This window comes from Motacilla alba, unplaced genomic scaffold (assembly GCF_015832195.1).
Source record: "Motacilla alba alba isolate MOTALB_02 unplaced genomic scaffold, Motacilla_alba_V1.0_pri HiC_scaffold_28, whole genome shotgun sequence".
Lineage (NCBI taxonomy): Eukaryota > Metazoa > Chordata > Aves > Passeriformes > Motacillidae > Motacilla > Motacilla alba.
This window is the reverse complement of record NW_024037374.1, coordinates 1154571-1181320: the sequence shown is the minus strand read 5'-3', so window position 1 is coordinate 1181320 and position 26750 is coordinate 1154571. Positions and strand designations below refer to the sequence as shown.

Genomic DNA, 26750 nt, shown 5'->3' with positions numbered 1-26750 from the left:
ACCATGAAGAGACTGCACAGCCTCATGGAACCCAGGAAACCATTGAGCCACTGTGAGGTCCTATGGAATAAGCAAAGCATTGTGACACTGTGAGGCCTCATGGAACCAGTGAGACCAGTGTGACCCTGGGGGTCCCCACAGAACCAAGAGGACCATTGTGATACTGTGGGGCCTCGTGAAACCAAGAGGCCTTTGTGACACTGCAGGGTGGCATGGAACCAAAGGTCCATTGTGACATTTCAGGGGCGTGTGTCATCAGGGGTCCATTGTGACCCCAGGGATCCAAAGGAGACCATTGTGACACTTCAAGGCCCCATGGAATCATTGGGACCATTGTGACACTGCAGGGCCTCATGAAACCTAGAGGCCACTGTGACACTGTGGGACCCCATTGACCCAAGGGTCCATTGTGACACTGCAGGTCTTCTTGTAATCAAGGCACCATTGTGACACTTCAGGGCCCCATAAAACCAAGGGAACACAGAACAGGTCTGGCTGGATTGGCCTCCCCTGGAATGCCTGACTGGTCCAGCTGACCTTGGCATGTTGAGGGTCTCTTCTCATCTGCTGCTGAAATTCTGGGGCTTCATGCTTTCCTTCCTGTGAGAAAGAACTCTCCTTCTCCTCCAGGCACCTATGGTCAGAATTGGGATTTCACCTCCAAATTTCTTTATTTTCAGGGATTATTCCAATAGGAATATTGCCAGGACAAGTCTGGCTGGCAGTGGTTTCATAAGGGTAATTTCCCATCTGTCTCCAAAACATTGGGGAAGGCTCTGTGCTTTCCCTCCTATGGGAAAGAACAGTCCTGATTCTCCAGGCACCTATGGGTGAGATTGGGATTCCACCTCCAAAATTCCTTGAAATGAAAGACTTCTCCCAGACAAAATCTGCCATTGCTGACAAGTCTGGCTGGCCTTGGACTAGTGAGGCTCTCACCTGCCTTCCAAACACTGGGGCTCTCCGCTTTCCTTCCTATGGAAATGAACTGTCCTTTTTGGCCAGCTGCCCATGGCCACAATTGGGGTTCCACCTCCAACATTGCCTACTGTGAGAGACTGGAGCAGATTGCTGGCTCAAAACATTTCATGTGTGGGGGAGGAAGGCCCTGCCCTGGAACCCCGGTGTTATGTTTGCCCAATTATCCAATCACAAATAAAAACCAAACAGAATTAAATGTAGCTGCAATTTTAATGAAGTAGTTTAGAATATATAACATTGAATACACTCAAAATACTGACAATATAATTTGCATAAAATGAGGAATAATCTGGTTCTGATAATAACGCATAAATTAGAAAATTACCGTGGGGTACGGAGTGCAAGGGCTTTGGGACCCCTGCCACCTCACGTACAATGTCATCAAGTTACAATTCCCCTTTTTATGCTGTGTGCCATCACCATCTCCTCCCATTTTCAATTTGTCACATTCGTATTTCCACCCTCATCATCATCTTCATCACGCATGCGCCACCACCCCTTTTAGGTGGTCACACCACTCTTTGGGGGTCATCTGAGGAAGGCTTCTCCACTTCCTCAGGTGTCCTTTATTTCACCTTTGGATTACACATGCGCACCAGCTGGTATAGTATGAGCCAAAACTAACATTATATGAGCCAATGCCATGTTCTAACATTAAAGCAATAAATCTCATAACATTAACATGTTCCTGATTTCCACCCAAGTTTTCCCTCTCTTTCAGATAAATTTAGTAATAGTTATCTCTTACTCCTTCTTGTCCTGAACATCTGCAGGAGAAAGGGGGGGAGCGGACACCTCCCCTCCCTTCTTCTTGGCATTTCACTTTTTAACCATTTTGTTATTGCCAAATAATAATTACTGTATCAATATCAATTACTGTGGGGTTTCACCCCCGGATTGGGATGACCCCGAAAGATGGAAAAGTCCCTCCTCCAACCCGTGCCTTCGAAGAAAGACTCAGTAGTCTTCTGTTGTCTGTTCTCAAGGTTGTTTATTGTTGGTTATCTACAAGATTCTTCTCCCTGAACTGCTGTGGCCCGTTCAGCAGCTCAGACAAAGGCACTCTGCCCTCCCAGGGGGCTGGTGCTATCTTTTATATCATATATTACGTACTACATGTTTATACCTTTTCCCCAATGCCTACTATCTATATTGAATGGTGACTTTCTACTCTAAACCAATCTGTGAGTGCCAACACCACCAAAGACATGGAGGTTAGGAAGGAGAAAGAAAGAGGACAGGGCACACCCAAGTCCCTCCATCTTAGAACTCCTGACCCCCATGTACAAAACTTGGACCCCTGCGTACAAGGCTTAAAACCCCCCTGTACAGCACTCAGAAATCCTACCCTTTACTTCGTGACTACTTCTACTACAATATCTAAACTTTTGTGACTTCTTGTTCTTCCTGCAAAGTTGGTAAACTGTTCCATGGGTCAGATTCAAAGCCACAGGGGTTTCTGGCTGCATGCCAGGGTCTCAGATGCTTTTGACCTGGGTCTGGAACATCCGAGAATGTCTGTGGGACATTCTGAGTTCCGACATCTCCCCCTCCTGTTTGCACCAAAAAAACCTCTCTTGCCACTTTGTTCATGACCCGCCGAATACAAAGAAAAATGCATGGCAGAACAAGCAGAAGAACTAGAAGTCCTATAAGAATATAAATGGCTATCTTTACAAGCTCCCTCCACAATGGTGAAAGACTAAAAAGGTTAATGAACTCATCCCACCAGGATCCTGTAACTTTTTGCAATTTGGTGATGCTATTTTGCATTTGTTTTATATTATCATGGATAGACTGATCAGACAAGTTCATGCAGCACATGCCTTCATACTCTTCACACCCATGCCCATGTGACAGCAGCAAATAATCAATTGCTGCCCTATTCTGAAGCGTTGCTTGTCTCGCACTGTCGATATCTGTTAACATGTCACTCAGTGCAGAGGAAATGGCATGAGTATGCTTGCTCAACCAACACGCTATGTGGTCCAATTGTGTCAAGGCCTCCCCTGATGCAACTTGGGATGAGAAAATTGCTACTGCAATTCTCCGAGCTTTGTTCCAGGTATAAACTTCATCATCACAATTTTGACTATATTGTTCAAGGGATCTTATTTCCCTGCGTGTCTGTTCCCTTAAAATTTTCAAATTAGGTGTTATCAATGTAAGTTCTCCAATGCTGCATGGACCGCCCTTGATTTTTGCAGGGATAGCAGGCCAAATTCTGTCCCCACAAATCAAGAACACTCCTTTTGGCAAAATTGCTGGAGCTTGGAGGGATGATTTGCTCATCATCTTTGTGTAGTTACACCAGGATGATGCATCTCTATAAAAAGGCTGGTTTGGAGTGACATCTATCGTATGGTTATCTGTCTCCATCACTCCCAATGGATTAAATATGATACAAAATTCCATCCTTGTCGACCCAAAGATGTCCAGTTCCTGAGGTTCAAAGTGAGCCACAGGAAGGAACTGTGTCCAAACACTCCATCCCTCCATTGGATCCGAAAAAGATTTCAAAACCTTTGAAGGGATGTTCTTTGGGATCGGCCATTCTTTCACTGGCACACCTACTAAACATGTGGAAAATGGTTTCCCTGGACTTGAATGAGTCAGACAAATGCTGTCTAGACCCGCTGCCTTTGCCAAAGTCTCCCACACATTTCCCTTTGGTTGTCTCACGGGAAAATCTGTCCTATTGCCCAAAGCAACAGGCAGGAGAATGAAGCACATGAGCACTATCTGTCCAAACCCCGTGCCCATGTCCTCACTCTCTGCGAGACCCCGCAATGCAACAACACCCGAAAGTCACTTGAGTCCCAAGAAAACCCTCAAGTCTCTAAATTTCAATTGTCGTCTGATGAGATGTCTGCAGCGTTGTCGTCTGCCTTCGCCTGCGTGCTTTCTTCTTTGCTCCTTGAGTCTGTGTCCACTTTTGTCTGCATCCGGTAAGGTTTCACGTGCCTTGCTGACACCCACTTCAGCCCTCGCCCTGTGGAGACACAAGCGAAACCCTTGCCCCAAGTGATTAATGTGAATGGGCCTTCAATTTGTCCTGTCTCTGGGTTTCGGATCAAAACTAAAGGATTCTCCCTTAGTTTTGCTTGTGTGCTGTTCGTGAAATGCCTGACAATTGGTGGAGTGGGCTCTGAGAAAGAACCATTTAAAAAATTCAACACATACAGAGCTTTGTTCAACCGCATGTAAGGTGTTGCACCTGCCTCCCCCCTTTTTTGTTTATCCAAAAGGGATTTCAGGGTGTGATGTGTTCTTTCAATGATTGCTTGACCCGTGGGAGAATAAGGAACACTGAAAGTGTGTCTGACTCCCCATTTTTTTAAAGAATTTGTCAAGCACCTTGCCTGTGTAAGTTATCTGTTTTTATTTCTTGTGGCACCCCTAATGATGTAAATGCTTGTAAAAAGTGTCTGCAGGCATGTTCTGCGGTTTCCCCTGTATGTAATGATGCGAAGATTGCCCCTGAAAATGTATCAACTGAAACATGGATACTTTTGAGTCTCCCAAAAGATGGGTATTTTGTGACGTCTGATTGCCACAGCTGGAGACTTTCCAATCCTCTCGGATTGACTGCTCCTGTGGATGCAGGTGGCTGCACAAGCTGACAATCTGGGCAAGCACTGATGATCTCCTTCGCTTGGCTTTTTGAAAGGCGAAAGGATTCCATCAATGCCTCTGCATTTTGATGGAAAAGTGCATGGTTCAATCTTGCTTGTTCAAAAATGTCTGGCAATGTCTGTGAGATGGGCATTGTGAGTTTGTCTGCACGAGCATTCCCCTCTGCTAAAAACCCTGGACGTGAGGAATGTGCTGTGATGTGTGTAACAAAGTATTTGTGCTTTCTGTTTTCTAGGATTGATCTCATACATGATAAATATGAATATAAAATGTCATTGTCTGTGTGCTTTAAAAGTGATCCCTCCAATCGTTTGACCGCATTTGCAACATATGCTGAATCTGTGATCAGATTGAGAGGCTCCTGAAATAATTGAAAAACCCTGACTACTGCTGCCAATTGCACAATTTGCGGTGAACCCTGTACTGTTTTGATGTCTGATTCCCATTTCCCTGTTTTTGTGTTTTGCCATGTGATTACTGATTTATGAGTTTTCCCTGAACCATCAGTGAACACTGTCACTCCTTCCACTGGTTCCTGACTTACTTTTGGTTTTTTCCTGAAACTTATCTTTGCATTTAACATTCTGTGAGCTGGAAAGTGAATTGTACAAATTCCTAGGTACCCTAACAACGCAATTGACAAATCCTGTGATTTTTGCATTGCCCACTCAAAATATTTTTTCTTCAAAGGTAAGTGAATGATTGAAAAGTCTTTGCCTGACATTGTCAGCAACCTTGTTCTTGCCTTGATGGTTATCTGAGTCATCATCTCCAGATCTGTGAGGATTCTTTTCGAGGGCCTGTAAGCTAAAAAAAAACCCACTCTATCATTAAAAGAGGATCCCTTTGAGATGAATCCCATTGAAAAATCAACCCATACAGTTGTACTGTTTCCCCCAGCACTGCCAAATGGAAAGGCAGTGATTTCATAAAGCGATGTGCTTGTCTCTGCTGGATCATTTTTGTGATCTTTTCAAGATCTCTTCGCGCTTCAGGTGTGAGAGTCCTGGGAAATTTGATGTTGTTGTCCCCTCTCAAAAGGTCGAGCAATGATGAAATCCACCCAAACAGGATCATTTGTTTTCCAAGTCAACTTCAGAGTGGTGAGTGCCACAGTGACCCCTGTTAAAAATCCAATTCCAGTTTCAGTCCCCATTGTGCCAAGAGGTCTCTCCCCCAAACTGTGATGGGCCTCTGCACGATGAAAGGACGGATGATTGCCGTTTTTCCCCCTGGACCTGTGACAACGATTGCGTTCTCACTCTGCGTGCATAGGGAACTTCCCCCTATGCCTGTGAGAGAACCCAAAGGTGCAACCAAGTCCCATTCCCGGGGCCAAAAGACGTATGAGATGACTGTGATGTCTGCCCCTGTGTCGAGCATCCCTGTGATGATCACTGTTTTCTCGGTACAAGTCCACTGACAGGTAACAATTGGTCGATCTCGGCTCAAATGTTTCACCCAGGATGCATGTATTTCCATTTGGTCACCAGAAAAAGAGTCCTGTTTGTTGAACACTGGCATGATTTGCTTTTCTGCATGGGATGGCAAAACCATGGCCTGGGCTATCGGTGTACTTTTTGGGATTGTCAAGGATGGTTGAAGAGCTTTTGCCGAAACCATGGATGGATAAACAACAAGTCCAAGGATGCTGCTCCTGTCTCTGGCCGTTATCAAAAACTCCTGCCTTTTCCAAGAAGTCCCAGTGACACCCGTGGGTATCATCACATGACTGTCATCCAAAAGACACGTCAATTTGGAGGCTGCCAACATGCACTGGAAGCCGGGTGGTACCAAGTCTGGGTCGCTGGGGATCCTGGAGATTGCTCTGCTGAGTGGTTCTGTTTGCTGTTCCCCGATGATTTTCCCTGCTGACTTTGCATCACTGCCATTATTTGTGTCGGAGCGCACTGATCGATACAGTTTCACATTCTTCACTGAAATCCACCTGTACTTTGTACCTGTTAAAACACAAACAAATCCACGTCCCCGCAGGGACTGGAGGATCCTCTCAAAATCCCAAAAATGAAGAATAGGTCTTGATGTGAAAATGAAACCTTGATCTGTTCTGTTTTGCAAAATTGCATAGAGAAATGCAATACAACAGTAATTAGAAATCAACCAAATAATACAGACTATCAATAACACGTGTGAAATCACACAATTATCAAGTACCACAACATTAGACTGTCATCCCAGAGTCTGCAACAGCTGATGAACCTTAAAACAACAGAAGATTGAAGAAATCATGTCCGGATTCATGTTTCTCCAAGCTTCCTTTCAAAACCAGCTCAGCTGTCATATATGGTCAAATTGCCAAGTCAAAAGGACTTGAATACTTTTTGATGCAGAAAACTTCTGGGTTGATTGTCAATCACTCCACCAAGTAGAGCTAAAGCTTGGCCACAGCTCGAACTCTAATTGGTGAGTATCACTTAACACATTCTAAAACAAGACTCTTAAAAACAACAGTTATGAATAAGAAACCTTAGGATTAGAAATCTTTCACACCATGAGATAACATGATAGGGATTCTTCAAATAGAACAAACCTCTTCTTCAGAGATATGAACTTCATCACAGTCAGGATTGTGAACCTGGATCTGGACACTGAGAGTGAAAGAAGTGCAGCTGCATGAAAGACTCATTACCTAATACAATATTGAAACTCAAAAACCTAAGAACTTAATGTTACAACTGATTTCTCTGCTGAAGTACCTCTGTAATAATGACTGAAAAAAAACCATGAGACTGGCAATCTGGATAGAAAAACCCAAAAAACATGTGAGTAGTTAAGAAATCAAAAGACAGGATCCTGAAAAGACATGTGTCTTGCAGATGATCACAAAAGAGATAAAAGATTATCACACAAAGACATGAAAGCCGGCTGTAAATACAATACCTTAACAATACCTTAACAATACAATACTTTAACAATAATTCTTATCACAAAACAATCTTTTTAAAGCATTCATATAACATCAACAACCATCATTATTTATCATTATTACTTATAAAAATTAGAAATAACAAAGGTCGCAAACTCAATACCAACAATTCCTAGAACTCTGAACCATTGGGAAATCAGCTGATGGCCCCACAGACTCTTTACATGATGTTTTGTTTCCCTAAGAAGCATTTTTCACAGTAGAAAAACAATAAAATCCCAAGAAATGACTGATATGAAAATACCTATTTGGAAATTCAACCCTTAAAAACTTTGTTTGACTGCAACATAGAGCTCTGCACTTATGGCATTGTCCATGTCTTCTGCATCTGAATCATGGTCCTCTGGCAAATGCTGTTGCCATCACTTCTGTGGAACCTGCCTGTGGAAGAACTGAAACAATTGCCCCATATAACATTTGCTGCTTTTTTTTTTTCTGGAGTTGACCCTGTTGAAAAACTGGATAAAGCACTGTGAAAATTCTCAGAAGCTTCTCATCCTGCCCTTGGAAAAGTTTCCAGACCTGTTTTTCCCCAAAAACCTGCCTGGAATTCTGGCTACTGTGGTTGCCTAGCAACTCTGACAGAGCGGTGCCTTGAAGGACATCTCCGCCCTGACCTTGTCCCGTCTCTGCCTGTGCCCTGCTTTGCTGTCCACTGGGATCCGCCTCCCTTGGCTCCGTGCCAACGTCCACAACCGGACGCGCGATTCTTGTCCCGTCTGTGCCCGTTTCGCGTCTACAACATGCGAGCTGCCCCTCCCCAACCAGGTAGGGTTTCGCTCCACCGACACGCGCGCGCGCACTGGCGCTGCCGCTCCGAGACGAGCATCTCCGCGGATCTCTGCTCAGTCTCATGAGCTCAGTCCTGCCAGCGGCACTGCTGCAATGCGGGAGCGGCCCCCCCGCCTGTCGGGCGGCCGTGTCCGCGGCCGCGCGGGCTCTCAGCATGGAGCGCGTCACGGCACCCTGGGAATGCGCAACCGCCGCGCCCGTGCTTCCCGCCGCTGCTGCCTCTCCTGCCGCCGGCACTGCGCATGCGCGCGCCGCCGCCGCCGCCGCGGCTGCAGCTGCCGCCGCCGCCGCGCCCCCCCTGCCGCTGTGGCCCCCCTGCCAGCCTCCGCAACCCCTGCCGCCGCCTGTGCGGGTCCTCCGGGCTGCCGGCTGACCGGTGCCACCTCGGCATGGGTTCTGTGCCAGCCGCCGAAAAGCAGCTCCTTCTCCCGTCCTGCAATCTCTCTGCCCCCCATCCTGCCGTCGCCTCTGTCACAGGCTGCAGTTCTGGGGAACAAGCCACAAAGAAGGCAAAATCCCAGTCCTTCAAGCCGCGCTTTCCCGCAACTGGAAGAGGTGCGCCTGGGCACCCTGTAAGTCCTGAAGGTGATAACGATCCCCCCCCCCCACCTTTTGGTGAGAGTCAGTTCTGTTCCTCCTAATTTCATAACAGTAAACCCTGTCTGCGGATGGCTAGACAATTCCCTCTCTTGCGGATGGCAAGGAGGTATCCTCCCCCCGACTGGGAGTCATTTCTACTGCCTGCTGATAAAAGGTACCCCCGCGGCACTCCGCGAAATTTCCTCCAGCATTACTCTCTCTGGAACCAAAAGTTTCAAGGCCTTGTTTTCTTTCCCTGTTGCTAAATGATAAAGATGTCCATTAATCTCCCTGAGTTGTTCCTGGGAATATGCTTTCCCCATGTTCTTAGTTTTGACTGTTCTCACCAAGAGCTGAATCAACACAAGGTCGGTCCGGAGATGGTCCTGGTCCCTGTCCAGCAGTTTTTCAGGCGAGGAATTCCAGACGTACATCTCTGGTTTTCTTCCTCTCCGGGCTGCTCTCGAGGTGATTTTGTCTTGGTGATGTTTTTGTTTCGGGCTCTCTGCTCTCTCTCTCTGGAACTTCGGAGTGTGCCTTCTTCCCAGATTGGGTTTGGAGGTCGTCTGATGGTTTTATATCTTTGCTTCAGTCGTGCCGACCCAGGGACGCCAGATGTGGGGTTTCACCCCCGGATTGGGATGACCCCGAAAGATGGAAAAGTCCCTCCTCCAACCCGTGCCTTCGAAGAAAGACTCAGTAGTCTTCTGTTGTCTGTTCTCAAGGTTGTTTATTGTTGGTTATCTACAAGATTCTTCTCCCTGAACTGCTGTGGCCCGTTCAGCAGCTCAGACAAAGGCACTCTGCCCTCCCAGGGGGCTGGTGCTATCTTTTATATCATATATTACGTACTACATGTTTATACCTTTTCCCCAATGCCTACTATCTATATTGAATGGTGACTTTCTACTCTAAACCAATCTGTGAGTGCCAACACCACCAAAGACATGGAGGTTAGGAAGGAGAAAGAAAGAGGACAGGGCACACCCAAGTCCCTCCATCTTAGAACTCCTGACCCCCATGTACAAAACTTGGACCCCTGCGTACAAGGCTTAAAACCCCCCTGTACAGCACTCAGAAATCCTACCCTTTACTTCGTGACTACTTCTACTACAATATCTAAACTTTTGTGACTTCTTGTTCTTCCTGCAAAGTTGGTAAACTGTTCCATGGGTCAGATTCAAAGCCACAGGGGTTTCTGGCTGCATGCCAGGGTCTCAGATGCTTTTGACCTGGGTCTGGAACATCCGAGAATGTCTGTGGGACATTCTGAGTTCCGACATCTCCCCCTCCTGTTTGCACCAAAAAAACCTCTCTTGCCACTTTGTTCATGACCCGCCGAATACAAAGAAAAATGCATGGCAGAACAAGCAGAAGAACTAGAAGTCCTATAAGAATATAAATGGCTATCTTTACAAGCTCCCTCCACAATGGTGAAAGACTAAAAAGGTTAATGAACTCATCCCACCAGGATCCTGTAACTTTTTGCAATTTGGTGATGCTATTTTGCATTTGTTTTATATTATCATGGATAGACTGATCAGACAAGTTCATGCAGCACATGCCTTCATACTCTTCACACCCATGCCCATGTGACAGCAGCAAATAATCAATTGCTGCCCTATTCTGAAGCGTTGCTTGTCTCGCACTGTCGATATCTGTTAACATGTCACTCAGTGCAGAGGAAATGGCATGAGTATGCTTGCTCAACCAACACGCTATGTGGTCCAATTGTGTCAAGGCCTCCCCTGATGCAACTTGGGATGAGAAAATTGCTACTGCAATTCTCCGAGCTTTGTTCCAGGTATAAACTTCATCATCACAATTTTGACTATATTGTTCAAGGGATCTTATTTCCCTGCGTGTCTGTTCCCTTAAAATTTTCAAATTAGGTGTTATCAATGTAAGTTCTCCAATGCTGCATGGACCGCCCTTGATTTTTGCAGGGATAGCAGGCCAAATTCTGTCCCCACAAATCAAGAACACTCCTTTTGGCAAAATTGCTGGAGCTTGGAGGGATGATTTGCTCATCATCTTTGTGTAGTTACACCAGGATGATGCATCTCTATAAAAAGGCTGGTTTGGAGTGACATCTATCGTATGGTTATCTGTCTCCATCACTCCCAATGGATTAAATATGATACAAAATTCCATCCTTGTCGACCCAAAGATGTCCAGTTCCTGAGGTTCAAAGTGAGCCACAGGAAGGAACTGTGTCCAAACACTCCATCCCTCCATTGGATCCGAAAAAGATTTCAAAACCTTTGAAGGGATGTTCTTTGGGATCGGCCATTCTTTCACTGGCACACCTACTAAACATGTGGAAAATGGTTTCCCTGGACTTGAATGAGTCAGACAAATGCTGTCTAGACCCGCTGCCTTTGCCAAAGTCTCCCACACATTTCCCTTTGGTTGTCTCACGGGAAAATCTGTCCTATTGCCCAAAGCAACAGGCAGGAGAATGAAGCACATGAGCACTATCTGTCCAAACCCCGTGCCCATGTCCTCACTCTCTGCGAGACCCCGCAATGCAACAACACCCGAAAGTCACTTGAGTCCCAAGAAAACCCTCAAGTCTCTAAATTTCAATTGTCGTCTGATGAGATGTCTGCAGCGTTGTCGTCTGCCTTCGCCTGCGTGCTTTCTTCTTTGCTCCTTGAGTCTGTGTCCACTTTTGTCTGCATCCGGTAAGGTTTCACGTGCCTTGCTGACACCCACTTCAGCCCTCGCCCTGTGGAGACACAAGCGAAACCCTTGCCCCAAGTGATTAATGTGAATGGGCCTTCAATTTGTCCTGTCTCTGGGTTTCGGATCAAAACTAAAGGATTCTCCCTTAGTTTTGCTTGTGTGCTGTTCGTGAAATGCCTGACAATTGGTGGAGTGGGCTCTGAGAAAGAACCATTTAAAAAATTCAACACATACAGAGCTTTGTTCAACCGCATGTAAGGTGTTGCACCTGCCTCCCCCCTTTTTTGTTTATCCAAAAGGGATTTCAGGGTGTGATGTGTTCTTTCAATGATTGCTTGACCCGTGGGAGAATAAGGAACACTGAAAGTGTGTCTGACTCCCCATTTTTTTAAAGAATTTGTCAAGCACCTTGCCTGTGTAAGTTATCTGTTTTTATTTCTTGTGGCACCCCTAATGATGTAAATGCTTGTAAAAAGTGTCTGCAGGCATGTTCTGCGGTTTCCCCTGTATGTAATGATGCGAAGATTGCCCCTGAAAATGTATCAACTGAAACATGGATACTTTTGAGTCTCCCAAAAGATGGGTATTTTGTGACGTCTGATTGCCACAGCTGGAGACTTTCCAATCCTCTCGGATTGACTGCTCCTGTGGATGCAGGTGGCTGCACAAGCTGACAATCTGGGCAAGCACTGATGATCTCCTTCGCTTGGCTTTTTGAAAGGCGAAAGGATTCCATCAATGCCTCTGCATTTTGATGGAAAAGTGCATGGTTCAATCTTGCTTGTTCAAAAATGTCTGGCAATGTCTGTGAGATGGGCATTGTGAGTTTGTCTGCACGAGCATTCCCCTCTGCTAAAAACCCTGGACGTGAGGAATGTGCTGTGATGTGTGTAACAAAGTATTTGTGCTTTCTGTTTTCTAGGATTGATCTCATACATGATAAATATGAATATAAAATGTCATTGTCTGTGTGCTTTAAAAGTGATCCCTCCAATCGTTTGACCGCATTTGCAACATATGCTGAATCTGTGATCAGATTGAGAGGCTCCTGAAATAATTGAAAAACCCTGACTACTGCTGCCAATTGCACAATTTGCGGTGAACCCTGTACTGTTTTGATGTCTGATTCCCATTTCCCTGTTTTTGTGTTTTGCCATGTGATTACTGATTTATGAGTTTTCCCTGAACCATCAGTGAACACTGTCACTCCTTCCACTGGTTCCTGACTTACTTTTGGTTTTTTCCTGAAACTTATCTTTGCATTTAACATTCTGTGAGCTGGAAAGTGAATTGTACAAATTCCTAGGTACCCTAACAACGCAATTGACAAATCCTGTGATTTTTGCATTGCCCACTCAAAATATTTTTTCTTCAAAGGTAAGTGAATGATTGAAAAGTCTTTGCCTGACATTGTCAGCAACCTTGTTCTTGCCTTGATGGTTATCTGAGTCATCATCTCCAGATCTGTGAGGATTCTTTTCGAGGGCCTGTAAGCTAAAAAAAAACCCACTCTATCATTAAAAGAGGATCCCTTTGAGATGAATCCCATTGAAAAATCAACCCATACAGTTGTACTGTTTCCCCCAGCACTGCCAAATGGAAAGGCAGTGATTTCATAAAGCGATGTGCTTGTCTCTGCTGGATCATTTTTGTGATCTTTTCAAGATCTCTTCGCGCTTCAGGTGTGAGAGTCCTGGGAAATTTGATGTTGTTGTCCCCTCTCAAAAGGTCGAGCAATGATGAAATCCACCCAAACAGGATCATTTGTTTTCCAAGTCAACTTCAGAGTGGTGAGTGCCACAGTGACCCCTGTTAAAAATCCAATTCCAGTTTCAGTCCCCATTGTGCCAAGAGGTCTCTCCCCCAAACTGTGATGGGCCTCTGCACGATGAAAGGACGGATGATTGCCGTTTTTCCCCCTGGACCTGTGACAACGATTGCGTTCTCACTCTGCGTGCATAGGGAACTTCCCCCTATGCCTGTGAGAGAACCCAAAGGTGCAACCAAGTCCCATTCCCGGGGCCAAAAGACGTATGAGATGACTGTGATGTCTGCCCCTGTGTCGAGCATCCCTGTGATGATCACTGTTTTCTCGGTACAAGTCCACTGACAGGTAACAATTGGTCGATCTCGGCTCAAATGTTTCACCCAGGATGCATGTATTTCCATTTGGTCACCAGAAAAAGAGTCCTGTTTGTTGAACACTGGCATGATTTGCTTTTCTGCATGGGATGGCAAAACCATGGCCTGGGCTATCGGTGTACTTTTTGGGATTGTCAAGGATGGTTGAAGAGCTTTTGCCGAAACCATGGATGGATAAACAACAAGTCCAAGGATGCTGCTCCTGTCTCTGGCCGTTATCAAAAACTCCTGCCTTTTCCAAGAAGTCCCAGTGACACCCGTGGGTATCATCACATGACTGTCATCCAAAAGACACGTCAATTTGGAGGCTGCCAACATGCACTGGAAGCCGGGTGGTACCAAGTCTGGGTCGCTGGGGATCCTGGAGATTGCTCTGCTGAGTGGTTCTGTTTGCTGTTCCCCGATGATTTTCCCTGCTGACTTTGCATCACTGCCATTATTTGTGTCGGAGCGCACTGATCGATACAGTTTCACATTCTTCACTGAAATCCACCTGTACTTTGTACCTGTTAAAACACAAACAAATCCACGTCCCCGCAGGGACTGGAGGATCCTCTCAAAATCCCAAAAATGAAGAATAGGTCTTGATGTGAAAATGAAACCTTGATCTGTTCTGTTTTGCAAAATTGCATAGAGAAATGCAATACAACAGTAATTAGAAATCAACCAAATAATACAGACTATCAATAACACGTGTGAAATCACACAATTATCAAGTACCACAACATTAGACTGTCATCCCAGAGTCTGCAACAGCTGATGAACCTTAAAACAACAGAAGATTGAAGAAATCATGTCCGGATTCATGTTTCTCCAAGCTTCCTTTCAAAACCAGCTCAGCTGTCATATATGGTCAAATTGCCAAGTCAAAAGGACTTGAATACTTTTTGATGCAGAAAACTTCTGGGTTGATTGTCAATCACTCCACCAAGTAGAGCTAAAGCTTGGCCACAGCTCGAACTCTAATTGGTGAGTATCACTTAACACATTCTAAAACAAGACTCTTAAAAACAACAGTTATGAATAAGAAACCTTAGGATTAGAAATCTTTCACACCATGAGATAACATGATAGGGATTCTTCAAATAGAACAAACCTCTTCTTCAGAGATATGAACTTCATCACAGTCAGGATTGTGAACCTGGATCTGGACACTGAGAGTGAAAGAAGTGCAGCTGCATGAAAGACTCATTACCTAATACAATATTGAAACTCAAAAACCTAAGAACTTAATGTTACAACTGATTTCTCTGCTGAAGTACCTCTGTAATAATGACTGAAAAAAAACCATGAGACTGGCAATCTGGATAGAAAAACCCAAAAAACATGTGAGTAGTTAAGAAATCAAAAGACAGGATCCTGAAAAGACATGTGTCTTGCAGATGATCACAAAAGAGATAAAAGATTATCACACAAAGACATGAAAGCCGGCTGTAAATACAATACCTTAACAATACCTTAACAATACAATACTTTAACAATAATTCTTATCACAAAACAATCTTTTTAAAGCATTCATATAACATCAACAACCATCATTATTTATCATTATTACTTATAAAAATTAGAAATAACAAAGGTCGCAAACTCAATACCAACAATTCCTAGAACTCTGAACCATTGGGAAATCAGCTGATGGCCCCACAGACTCTTTACATGATGTTTTGTTTCCCTAAGAAGCATTTTTCACAGTAGAAAAACAATAAAATCCCAAGAAATGACTGATATGAAAATACCTATTTGGAAATTCAACCCTTAAAAACTTTGTTTGACTGCAACATAGAGCTCTGCACTTATGGCATTGTCCATGTCTTCTGCATCTGAATCATGGTCCTCTGGCAAATGCTGTTGCCATCACTTCTGTGGAACCTGCCTGTGGAAGAACTGAAACAATTGCCCCATATAACATTTGCTGCTTTTTTTTTTTCTGGAGTTGACCCTGTTGAAAAACTGGATAAAGCACTGTGAAAATTCTCAGAAGCTTCTCATCCTGCCCTTGGAAAAGTTTCCAGACCTGTTTTTCCCCAAAAACCTGCCTGGAATTCTGGCTACTGTGGTTGCCTAGCAACTCTGACAGAGCGGTGCCTTGAAGGACATCTCCGCCCTGACCTTGTCCCGTCTCTGCCTGTGCCCTGCTTTGCTGTCCACTGGGATCCGCCTCCCTTGGCTCCGTGCCAACGTCCACAACCGGACGCGCGATTCTTGTCCCGTCTGTGCCCGTTTCGCGTCTACAACATGCGAGCTGCCCCTCCCCAACCAGGTAGGGTTTCGCTCCACCGACACGCGCGCGCGCACTGGCGCTGCCGCTCCGAGACGAGCATCTCCGCGGATCTCTGCTCAGTCTCATGAGCTCAGTCCTGCCAGCGGCACTGCTGCAATGCGGGAGCGGCCCCCCCGCCTGTCGGGCGGCCGTGTCCGCGGCCGCGCGGGCTCTCAGCATGGAGCGCGTCACGGCACCCTGGGAATGCGCAACCGCCGCGCCCGTGCTTCCCGCCGCTGCTGCCTCTCCTGCCGCCGGCACTGCGCATGCGCGCGCCGCCGCCGCCGCCGCGGCTGCAGCTGCCGCCGCCGCCGCGCCCCCCCTGCCGCTGTGGCCCCCCTGCCAGCCTCCGCAACCCCCGCCGCCGCCTGTGCGGGTCCTCCGGGCTGCCGGCTGACCGGTGCCACCTCGGCATGGGTTCTGTGCCAGCCGCCGAAAAGCAGCTCCTTCTCCCGTCCTGCAATCTCTCTGCCCCCCATCCTGCCGTCGCCTCTGTCACAGGCTGCAGTTCTGGGGAACAAGCCACAAAGAAGGCAAAATCCCAGTCCTTCAAGCCGCGCTTTCCCGCAACTGGAAGAGGTGCGCCTGGGCACCCTGTAAGTCCTGAAGGTGATAACGATCCCCCCCCCCCACCTTTTGGTGAGAGTCAGTTCTGTTCCTCCTAATTTCATAACAGTAAACCCTGTCTGCGGATGGCTAGACAATTCCCTCTCTTGCGGATGGCAAGGAGGTATCCTCCCCCCGACTGGGAGTCATTTCTACTGCCTGCTGATAAAAGGTACCCCCGCGGCACTCCGCGAAATTTCCTCCAGCATTACTCTCTCTGGAACCAAAAGTTTCAAGGCCTTGTTTTCTTTCCCTGTTGCTAAATGATAAAGATGTCCATTAATCTCCCTGAGTTGTTCCTGGGAATATGCTTTCCCCATGTTCTTAGTTTTGACTGTTCTCACCAAGAGCTGAATCAACACAAGGTCGGTCCGGAGATGGTCCTGGTCCCTGTCCAGCAGTTTTTCAGGCGAGGAATTCCAGACGTACATCTCTGGTTTTCTTCCTCTCCGGGCTGCTCTCGAGGTGATTTTGTCTTGGTGATGTTTTTGTTTCGGGCTCTCTGCTCTCTCTCTCTGGAACTTCGGAGTGTGCCTTCTTCCCAGATTGGGTTTGGAGGTCGTCTGATGGTTTTATATCTTTGCTTCAGTCGTGCCGACCCAGGGACGCCAGATGTGGGGTTTCACCCCCGGATTGGGATGACCCCGAAAGATGGAAAAGTCCCTCCTCCAACCCGTGCCTTCGAAGAAAGACTCAGTAGTCTTCTGTTGTCTGTTCTCAAGGTTGTTTATTGTTGGTTATCTACAAGATTCTTCTCCCTGAACTGCTGTGGCCCGTTCAGCAGCTCAGACAAAGGCACTCTGCCCTCCCAGGGGGCTGGTGCTATCTTTTATATCATATATTACGTACTACATGTTTATGCTTTTTCTCCAATGCCTACTATCTATATTGAATGGTGACTTTCTACTCTAAACCAATCTGTGAGTGCCAACACCACCAAAGACATGGAGGCTAGGAAGGAGAAAGAAAGAGGACAGGGCACACCCAAGTCCCTCCATCTTAGAACTCCTGACCCCCATGTACAAAACTTGGACCCCTGCGTACAAGGCTTAAAACCCCCCTGTACAGCACTCAGAAATCCTACCCTTTACTTCGTGACTACTTCTACTACAATATCTAAACTTTTGTGACTTCTTGTTCTTCCTGCAAAGTTGGTAAACTGTTCCATGGGTCAGATTCAAAGCCACAGGGGTTTCTGGCTGCATGCCAGGGTCTCAGATGCTTTTGACCTGGGTCTGGAACATCCGAGAATGTCTGTGGGACATTCTGAGTTCCGACACCCCAGGAGCCCAAAGCGGGGAGCCCAGAGAGGGGGGACCCTCAACAGCCTGGAGAGGGGCAGGGGGGAATCCTTGGAGCCCCTGCACCCCAAAGCAGACAATAAGGGGAGAAGGGACCCCGGGACCCCAAAACCCCCAGCATCCCTAAGTGGGGAGATGGAAAAGGGGGAACTTTTCGTATTCCTGGGACTCCCAGCAACCTGGGGAGGGTGAAGACTGAGTAGATTGGGGACCCCCAGTAAAAGTGTGACCCCCAGCAGCTGGGACAGGGGGGAACCCCCAAACACCAAAAGGGAAGAGACCAGAGATGGAGAACTCCTGGGAGGCATTTTCAGGACTGAATCTTGGTGTTTGGGAGGTTTTTATGGAGCCCAGATGGCCGGTGACTTTTAGAGATGGACTTGGGCAGAGGCACCGTCAAACTCAATGTGCTCACCCCTTGTTTTTCCCCAGACCAGGATTTCTCATTCCCAAACATGGGCCGGATAGAGGAGGAGGCTGCGAGGAAGAGGAAGATGTCCCAGGACACCCAGGCAGGTGAGGAGGAAGTCAGTGCCCCTTTTCCCCTCTGTCCTGCTCCATCTCCCAGCCCGGCATGGCCCCCGGCTGCAGGACAACCCTGCTGCCAATGCCGTCCTGCTGGGGATGCCCTGGGGGCATCTCCTTCCCCTTCCCTGTGGCATGGAGGCAAATCCCATCCTCTCCTTGTCCTTCCTCCCCCAGACAAGGAGCTGAGGATGGAGACCAGGGAGGACAAATCCCCACAGCAAAACCTCCTGGAAGAGGCCGTTTTGAGCGACTCCAGGGCACAGGAATCCAATGCGGAAGAAAAGCCGCGGAGATCCCTCAGGACGAGGGGCTGCATACCCAGGCCAGGGTGCTCTGAGGAGGAAAGACCCAGCCTGTGCCAGGAAGGTGGACAGAGCTTCAGCCAGAGCTTGGAGCTGGTGGTCCATGAGCAGCTTCATGATGGGGAGAAGCCCTACAAGTGCTTGGAGTGTGGGAAGAGCTTCAGGCAGAGCTCTGACCTGATCCGCCACCAGATGATCCACACTGGGGAATGGCCCTACGAGTGTGGGGAATGTGGGAAGGGCTTCAGCTGCAGCTCCGCACTCATCATCCACCAACGCATCCACTCTGAGGAGAGGCCCTACGAGTGTCCTGAGTGTGGGAAGAGGTTTTGGATCAGCTCCCTTCTCCTCCAGCACCAGCGGATTCACACCGAGGAGAAGCCCTTCCGCTGCCCCGACTGCAGGATGGGCTTCAAGCACAACTCCCACCTGAGTTGTGGCACCGGCGCATCCACACCGGGGAGATGCCCTACGAGTGTGGGGAATGTGGGATGAGCTTCAGCTGCAGCTCCGATGTGATCCGCCACCAGAGGATCCACACTGGGGAAAAGCCATACACGTGTGGGGAATGTGGGATGAGCTTCAGCTGGAGGTCCCACCTGATCATTCACCAAATGATCCACACTGGGGAGAGGCCCTACGAGTGTCCCGAGTGTCAGAAGAGGTTTCAGACCAGCTCCAGTCTCCTCCAGCACCAGCTGATTCACACAGAGGAGAAGCCCTTCCGCTGCCCCGACTGCGGGAAGGGCTTCAAGCAAAACTTCAGTCTCGTCAGGCACCGGTGCATCCACACTGGGGAGAGGCCCTACAAGTGTCCCCAGTGTGGGACGAGTTTCACCCAGAGCTCTACTTTGATCAGACACCAACGGAGGCACTGGTAAGAGAAGCCCTGCAAATGCCCCAGCTGCAGGAAGAGCTTTGTGCACTGCCCCAACTTCATCCCCACAGGAGGACCCATGTTGGGAAGAGCCCTGATTACCCACATTCCCTGTGCTCCTTGTTGGGAAGACACCTGGCTGGTGGTCTCCACGTCCTCCTGTGTAGCAGGCCCAGGGCCTGCAAGGGCTCCCTGGCGTTCAGCAGCCTAAGGTAGGAAATGCCGAGTCCTGATGACTGGACCTTAGAAGCCACTCTCTCCCGCCTTTGGACCCTTGCTTATCTCTCTGTAAGACTATGGGTCACTTTCCGTTGACCCTTACTATTGGACAATTTCTAAAACCCCTGTAACCTCTATAAAGGGCTACTTTTGCCCAGCTTGTTAGAAGAGCTGTCCCTGAGAACCTTCGTAGAAGATCCTAATAAAGACTTTCCTGTGGAACCTCACACGGCGCTTCTCCTCTCTCTCCCTGCATCTGCCTGCCCATGGCACCTAGCAAGCTAAGGGCTGAAATCACACAATAAGCTGATAATCACTGAAGAGGTGATTTCACTGAACCTTGCTAAGGCAGCCTGTGGCTGAGACCTGCCTAGGAACTCAGACAAGCCGTGACGAGCAGGGCTGGGCTATCCGGATTCATTGCATCCCGCTGGGACACCCCGAAACCCAGCAGAAGCTGCATTAGTTCTGTGCCACTCTCATATTTGTAAAATGTTTCCTCCTTCCAACAAATGTAAATCTACCCTCATTCATTTTAAACATACTGACCCTTGTTCTGTCACTGCAAGATTTAGGAAAAAATAACTCTGACCACAATTTTCCCATTTTCACAGATCTTGGAAAGGAACCAAAAATCTCCCAGTGTGGGGTTTGGAGGCCTCATCCCATGAGCAGCAGGTAGAGGCTGAGGGCTCTGGGCTCAGTGGTGTGGAGACTGAGGACAGAGCAGGAGTAGCCTGGCAGGGACTGAAGGGTGGTTTCAGAGAGGCTGGAGCTTTTCTTCATAGAGGATATAAGCATGAGAAGGGAACAATGGCACCAAGGGCAGCTGGGGAGGCCCAGAGAGGACACCAGGAGAAAGGAATTTCCCTACAAGGGCAGGGCTGTGGTGCAGCATGTGCCCCAGAAGGAGCCTGGAGCAGCCCAAGGCTTTGTGTGGGCAGGCAGAGGCAGCAAGACACAGAGCTGTCAGCAAAGGAAGGGGCCAGCCAGGTGGGACAGCCGGGGGATGGCAACAGCCTGAAGGACAGAGGCACATGTTTGCTCAGCATCAGAGACACCTTTCCCTTGCTTGTCCCTACCTGTCAACACTGCCTCCAGTGTTCTGCTCTGCCTGGAACCTGTGGACACTTTTTCAGTCCTGTCCTTCAGAAGGATCTATTTAATGTATGAGAAACGTCTGTGTTTCAATATATTTTTGACTTTTGAGAAGTTTTTTGAGGTCTTTCTGAGGGACTGAATTTGATGCAAAGAGCACCAAAGCCCCAGAGGGTCATTAAAGTCCTTGTGCTGTGTCTGTGCTGCTGAGCTGGGCCGGGCTCCTGGCCCAGAGGCAGCTCCTGGCAAGGGCAGCGCTGCAGAGAGGCAGCTCTGGCCAGGCGCAGCTCCTGTGCACAGCCCAGCAGGGCTGGGGCACTGCCAGGGCAACTCAGGGACACGAGCAGGGCACAGACAGAGCTCACAGGGGCTCAGCACTGCCAGGGGCTGTGGCATGTCCCAGAGGGGGCTGTGTCACAGCAGCGCCTCTGTGGCTGTGTCATAGAGGCACAGAGCAGCTGTGATGTCAGCAAGGGGCTGTGTGACAGCCCAGAGTGGGCTGTGTGAGGTCACAGATTGGGCTATGACATCACAGAGTTGTTTTTTTGAGATCACTGAGCAGCTACAGCATCACAGAGGGGACTGTGTGACATCACAGAGCAGGCTGTGACATCATGGCATGACTGTGTGACATAATAGAGCAGGATGTGAGGTCAAAGTATGTGCTGTGACATTAGAGAGTGACAGTATGACATCACAGAGAGGGTTTTGTGAAATCACTGAGGGGGTTGTGACATCACAGAGATGTCTGTGACATCATAGAGTAGGGTGTGAGGCCATAGAGCAGATCCTGCCATCATAGAGAGTGGCTCTGTGACATCAGTGAATAGGCTGTGACATCAGTGAATGGGTTGTGACATCACTGGGTGGCTGTGTAACATCATAGAGCAGGCTGTGACATCACAGAACAGTCTGTGACATCACAGTGTGACTTTGTGACATCACGAGTCTTCTGTGACATCACAGAGCAGCTGTATGACATCACGGGGACATCACTCAGACATCACAGGGAGGCTCTGTGACATCATAGGGGGCTGTGTGACATCACAGAGATTATTATGTGACATCACAGATTAGGCTGTGACGTGACTGATTAGGCAGTGTGAAATCACAGGATGCTCTATGACATCACAGTGGCTGTGTGAGGTCACTGGGGAGGTTACTCTGTCCAGCCCCCCTCCCAGTTCCCCCCAGAGCAGTCCAATGCTGCTCGTGCACAGAGGGGTCCCCTGTCCCCCCAGGTCCCCCCGCCCCGGATGCCGCAGCCTCCCCCAGAGGATGTTCCACGAGATAAACCCCAGAGCCTGACACGGGGACGGGGGGCCAGGGCTGTGAAAGGTGGGACAGGGACCCCTTGGCAGCATCCCCATGTCCCCCAGGGCCAGAGCCTGGGCCATGGCTCCTTCACCCTCTTACGAACAAGGGCTTGAGAGCGCTGAAAAAATCCTTGGCAAGGGATCAGCAAAAATCAGATTTAATATTCAGCGACAGCACCACCAAGTTCCTTGGCAAGAGTCACTCTGCTCCTGACTGGACACTTCAGGCACAGCAAGGAAACAAAGCAACAACAAAACCAAACCAAATCCAGGCAATCAAACCAGAAATGAGCCGAGAACTGTCCCTGTGTGTGTGTGTGTGTGACACAAGGACAGTGAGGGCAAAGATAAAAGGAAAATACGGCCCAAAAGCTGAACAGAGCTCAAACATAGCAGGACTTAAATTACATGTTAACCTTAAGTGATAGCTTCAACTTCACAATTTAGCAAAAGAACAGCACTTAACAGTATTTAACCTAACTTAAAACCTATGAATTAGCCATTTAACAGAGGAATAACACTTAACAGTATTTCACTTAGCTAATAACTTAAAATTAACAACTTAGGAAAAGAACAACTCTTAGGAGCATTTAACTTGGCTTGGACCTCATGACTTAACCTTACTTACTGATATCTGGATATCTGACTGACTCAGCTATCCAAGGCACTCAAGCCCCTCAGAGAGCAGCATTTCTGCCACATTTCTCCAGCACAGGCACTCCTGTGTGCACACAGACACCAAGAGTCAGTGCAAGGCACCTGTGAGAAATTCCCCTGCGGGCAGGAAATGCTCACTGTGGATGCTTTGGCATCTCCCCATGGGGCAAAGGGTTGAGTCTGGAGGAGTGGGGGGATCGGCCCAGGCTCCAACGCTGTTCAGGGATCCCCGAGTGCAGCAAACGGGAGAGTTCCCAGCTGGGAGAGGCCCCACTCAGAGGGAGTCGCTGGCCCAGGAGAGCTCCAAGGGGCTCCTTTTGGAGCGCTGTTTGTAGGGCCCCAAGAGAGGGGCTTCAGTCCCAGCAATGGCTCATCCTGGCTGCACTCGGCATCAGCAGCTTTCTTTGGCAGTGTGAGAACAGGGATGTTGTGCCACTGAGGGAACAAAAGCAGTTCCCAGGGCTGCTCCTACAGAAAGCAGGAGCTCCTTGGGCAGCAGCAGGGCCTGGGGCAGCCAGTGTTTGTGATGAGCTGCAGAGGAGCTGAGCCCAGGGGCTGCTGGCCAAGGCCGAGGCCCAAGGAGCATTTCTCAGCTGGCAGGGCGGCCTGAGAAGGGGAGGGGGGAATGCAGCAGCAGAGGGCCATGGAACCAAGGGAGCACTGTGACACTGTGGGGCCCTGTAAGACCAAGGGACCATTGTGACACTCCAAGGCCTCATGGAATCATGGAGACCACTGTGACATTGATGGGCCTTATGGAACCAAGGGGATCATTATGGTACTTTGGGATGTCATGGGACCACAGGGCCATTGTGACACTGTGAGATCCCATGGAGCAAAAGTCCATTGTGACATTGCAAGGCCTCATGGAACCCTAGAGAGACCATTAAGAGACTGCACAGCCTCATGGAACCCAGGAAACCATTGAGCCACTGTGAGGACTCATGGAATCATGGAGACCATTGTGACACTGTGAGACCCCCTGGAACCCATGAGACCATTGTGACCCTGGGGGTCCCCACAGAACCAAGAGGACCATTGTGATACTGTGGGGCCTGGTGAAACCAGAAGGCCTTTGTGGCACAGCAGGGCTGCATGGAACCAAAGCTCCAGGGTGACACTGCTGTAATCAGTGGTTTATTGTGACCCTGTGGAGCCAAAGGAGACCACTGTGACACTACAAACCCCCAGGGTTAAAAGATCCTTTGTGACACTGCAAGGCCCCATGGAATCATTGGGACCATTGTGACACTGCAGGGCCTTATGAAACCTAGAGGCCACTGTGACACTGTGGAACCCCATTGAACCAAGGGTCCATGGTGACACTGCAGGTCTTCTTCTAATCAAGGCACCGTTGTGACACTATGGGGCCCCATAAAACCAAGGGCACACAGAACAGCTCTGGCTGCTTTGGCCTCCCCTGGAATGCCTGACTGGTCCAGCTGACCTTGCCATGTTGAGGGTCTCTTCTCATCTGCTGCTGAATTTCTGGGGCTCCATGCTTTCCTTCCTGTGGAAAAGAACTCTCCTTCTCCTCCAGGCACCCATGGTCAGAATTGGGATTTCACCTTGAAATTTCTTTATATGCAAGGATTGTTCCAATAGGAATATTGCCAGGACAAATCTAGCTGGCAGTGGTTTCACAAGGGTCATTTCCCATATGTCTCCAAAACCCTGGGGAAGGCTCCATGCTTTCCTTCCTATGGGAAAGAACAGTCCTGCTTCTCCAGGCGCCCATGCGTGAGATTGGGATTCCATCTCCAAAATTCTTTAAATGGAAAGACTGCTCCCAGACAAAATCTGCCATTGCTGACAAGTCTGGCTGGCCTTGGCCTAGTGAGGCTCTCACCTGCCTTCCAAACACTGGGGCTCCGTGCTTTCCTTCCTATGGGAAAGAACTGTCCTTCTCAGCCAGCTGCCCATGGCCACAATTGGGATTCCACCTCCAACATTGCCTACTGTGAGAGACTGGAGCAGATTGCTGGCTCAAAACATTTCATGTGTGAGGGAGGAAGGGGCAGGTCCAGCCTTGCCCTGCCCTTTAACCCCAGTGTTATGTTTGCCTAATTATCCAATCACAAATGAAAAATCAAACAGAATTAAAAGTAGCAGCAATTTTAATGAAGTTGTTTAGAATATATAAAATTGAATACTCTCAAAATATTGACAATATAATTTGGTTAAAATGAGGAATAATCTGGTTCTGATAATAACGCAGAAATAAGAAAATTTCTGTGGGGTACGGAGTACAAGGGCTTTGGGACCCCTGCCACCTCACGTACAAGGTCATCAAGTTACAGTTCCCCTTTTTATGCTGTGTGCCATCACCATCTCCTCCCATTTTTGATTTGTCACATTCATATTTCCACCCTCACCATCACCTTCATCATGAATGCACCACCATCCATTTCATGTGGTCGCAACACTCTTTGGGGGTGGTCTGAGGAAGGCTTCTCCTCTTCCTCAGGTGTCCTTTATTTCCCCTTTGGATTACACATGCGCACCAAGCTGGTATAGTATGAGCCAAAACTAACATTATATGAGCCAATGCCATGTTCTAACATTAAAGCAATAAATCTCATCCAATTAACATGTTCCTGATTTCCACCCAAGTTTTCCCTCTCTTTCAGATAAATTTAGTAATAGTTATCTCTTACTCCTTCCTGTCCTGAACATCTGCAGGAGAAAGGGGGGGATGGACCCCTCCCCTCCCTTCTTCCTGGCATTTCACTTTTTAACCATTTTGTTATTGCCAAATAATAATTACTGTCTCAATGTTGATTACTGTTTCAGATTTGTCAGCACGAATCACACCTATTTATCACAATTAGATGTTAGGAAAAAGCTCTTACTGAAAAAGTGATCAAGTACTGGAATTGTCTGCCCTGGGAGGTGGGGGAGTCACCATCCCTGGATGTGTTTACAAAAAGACTGGATATAGTACTGAGTGCCATGGTCTAGTTGAAATGGTGTTAGGGCATGCGTTGGACTTGATGATCTTAAAAGTCTCTTCCAGCCTTGTGATTCTGTGATTCTGTGCTTGTGTGACATCACAGACCAGGTTGTGACACCACACAGTAGGCTATGACATGACTGGTTTACTATGTGACATCACAGAGCAGGCTGTGACATCACAGTGTGGCAGTCTGACATCACAGAGCAAGCTGTGAGGTCACAGAGTGTACTGTGACATTACAGGGTGGCTGTGTTACATCACGGAAGGTGTTGTGACATTGCAGGGTGGTTCTGTGAGCCCACAGAGGTGCTGTTTGACATGCTAAGTGAGTTTTGACATCAGGATGTGACATCCCAGAGCAGGCTGGGACATTCATTGGCTGGTTGTGTGAGATCATAGAACAGGTTGTGACATCACAAGTGGGCTGTGACATCCCAGGATGGCTGTGTGACATCACAGAACAGGCTGTGAGGCCACAGAGAAGACTCTGCCATCGTAGATAAGGGCTCTGTGCCATCACAGAGAAGCTGTGTGATGTCACAGAGAAGGCTGAGACATGACAGAGTGGGTTGTGACATCACAGAGCTGCCTGTGAAATCACAGAGTGTGGGAGGACAGATTGTCAAGAGAACAGAGATAGTGCTGAAGGCTATCTTGTTCCTGATGAATTGCAGCTGGACTAATTCCCAAAGAGTGGGAAAAGCCTTGCCCTTAATAGGATGTGTTTTCCAAAGAGTGGGTTTATAAAGGAGTGGGTTAGCTGGCTGAGAATCAACTGCAGTCTGCAGGCTGTGCTGTGGGGAAAAAGAGCTGAGCAGTTGTGTGAGGGGCAGCAAAGGGGAGATGTCGTGTGAGAGAGAGACAG

At 48.1% G+C, this 26750-nt stretch overlaps 1 pseudogene; it reads left to right on the top strand.

Annotated features, from left to right (window-relative positions):
• The window catches only part of LOC119696322, a 2199709-nt pseudogene that overhangs the window by 1896638 nt on the left and 276321 nt on the right, over nt 1-26750 (top strand).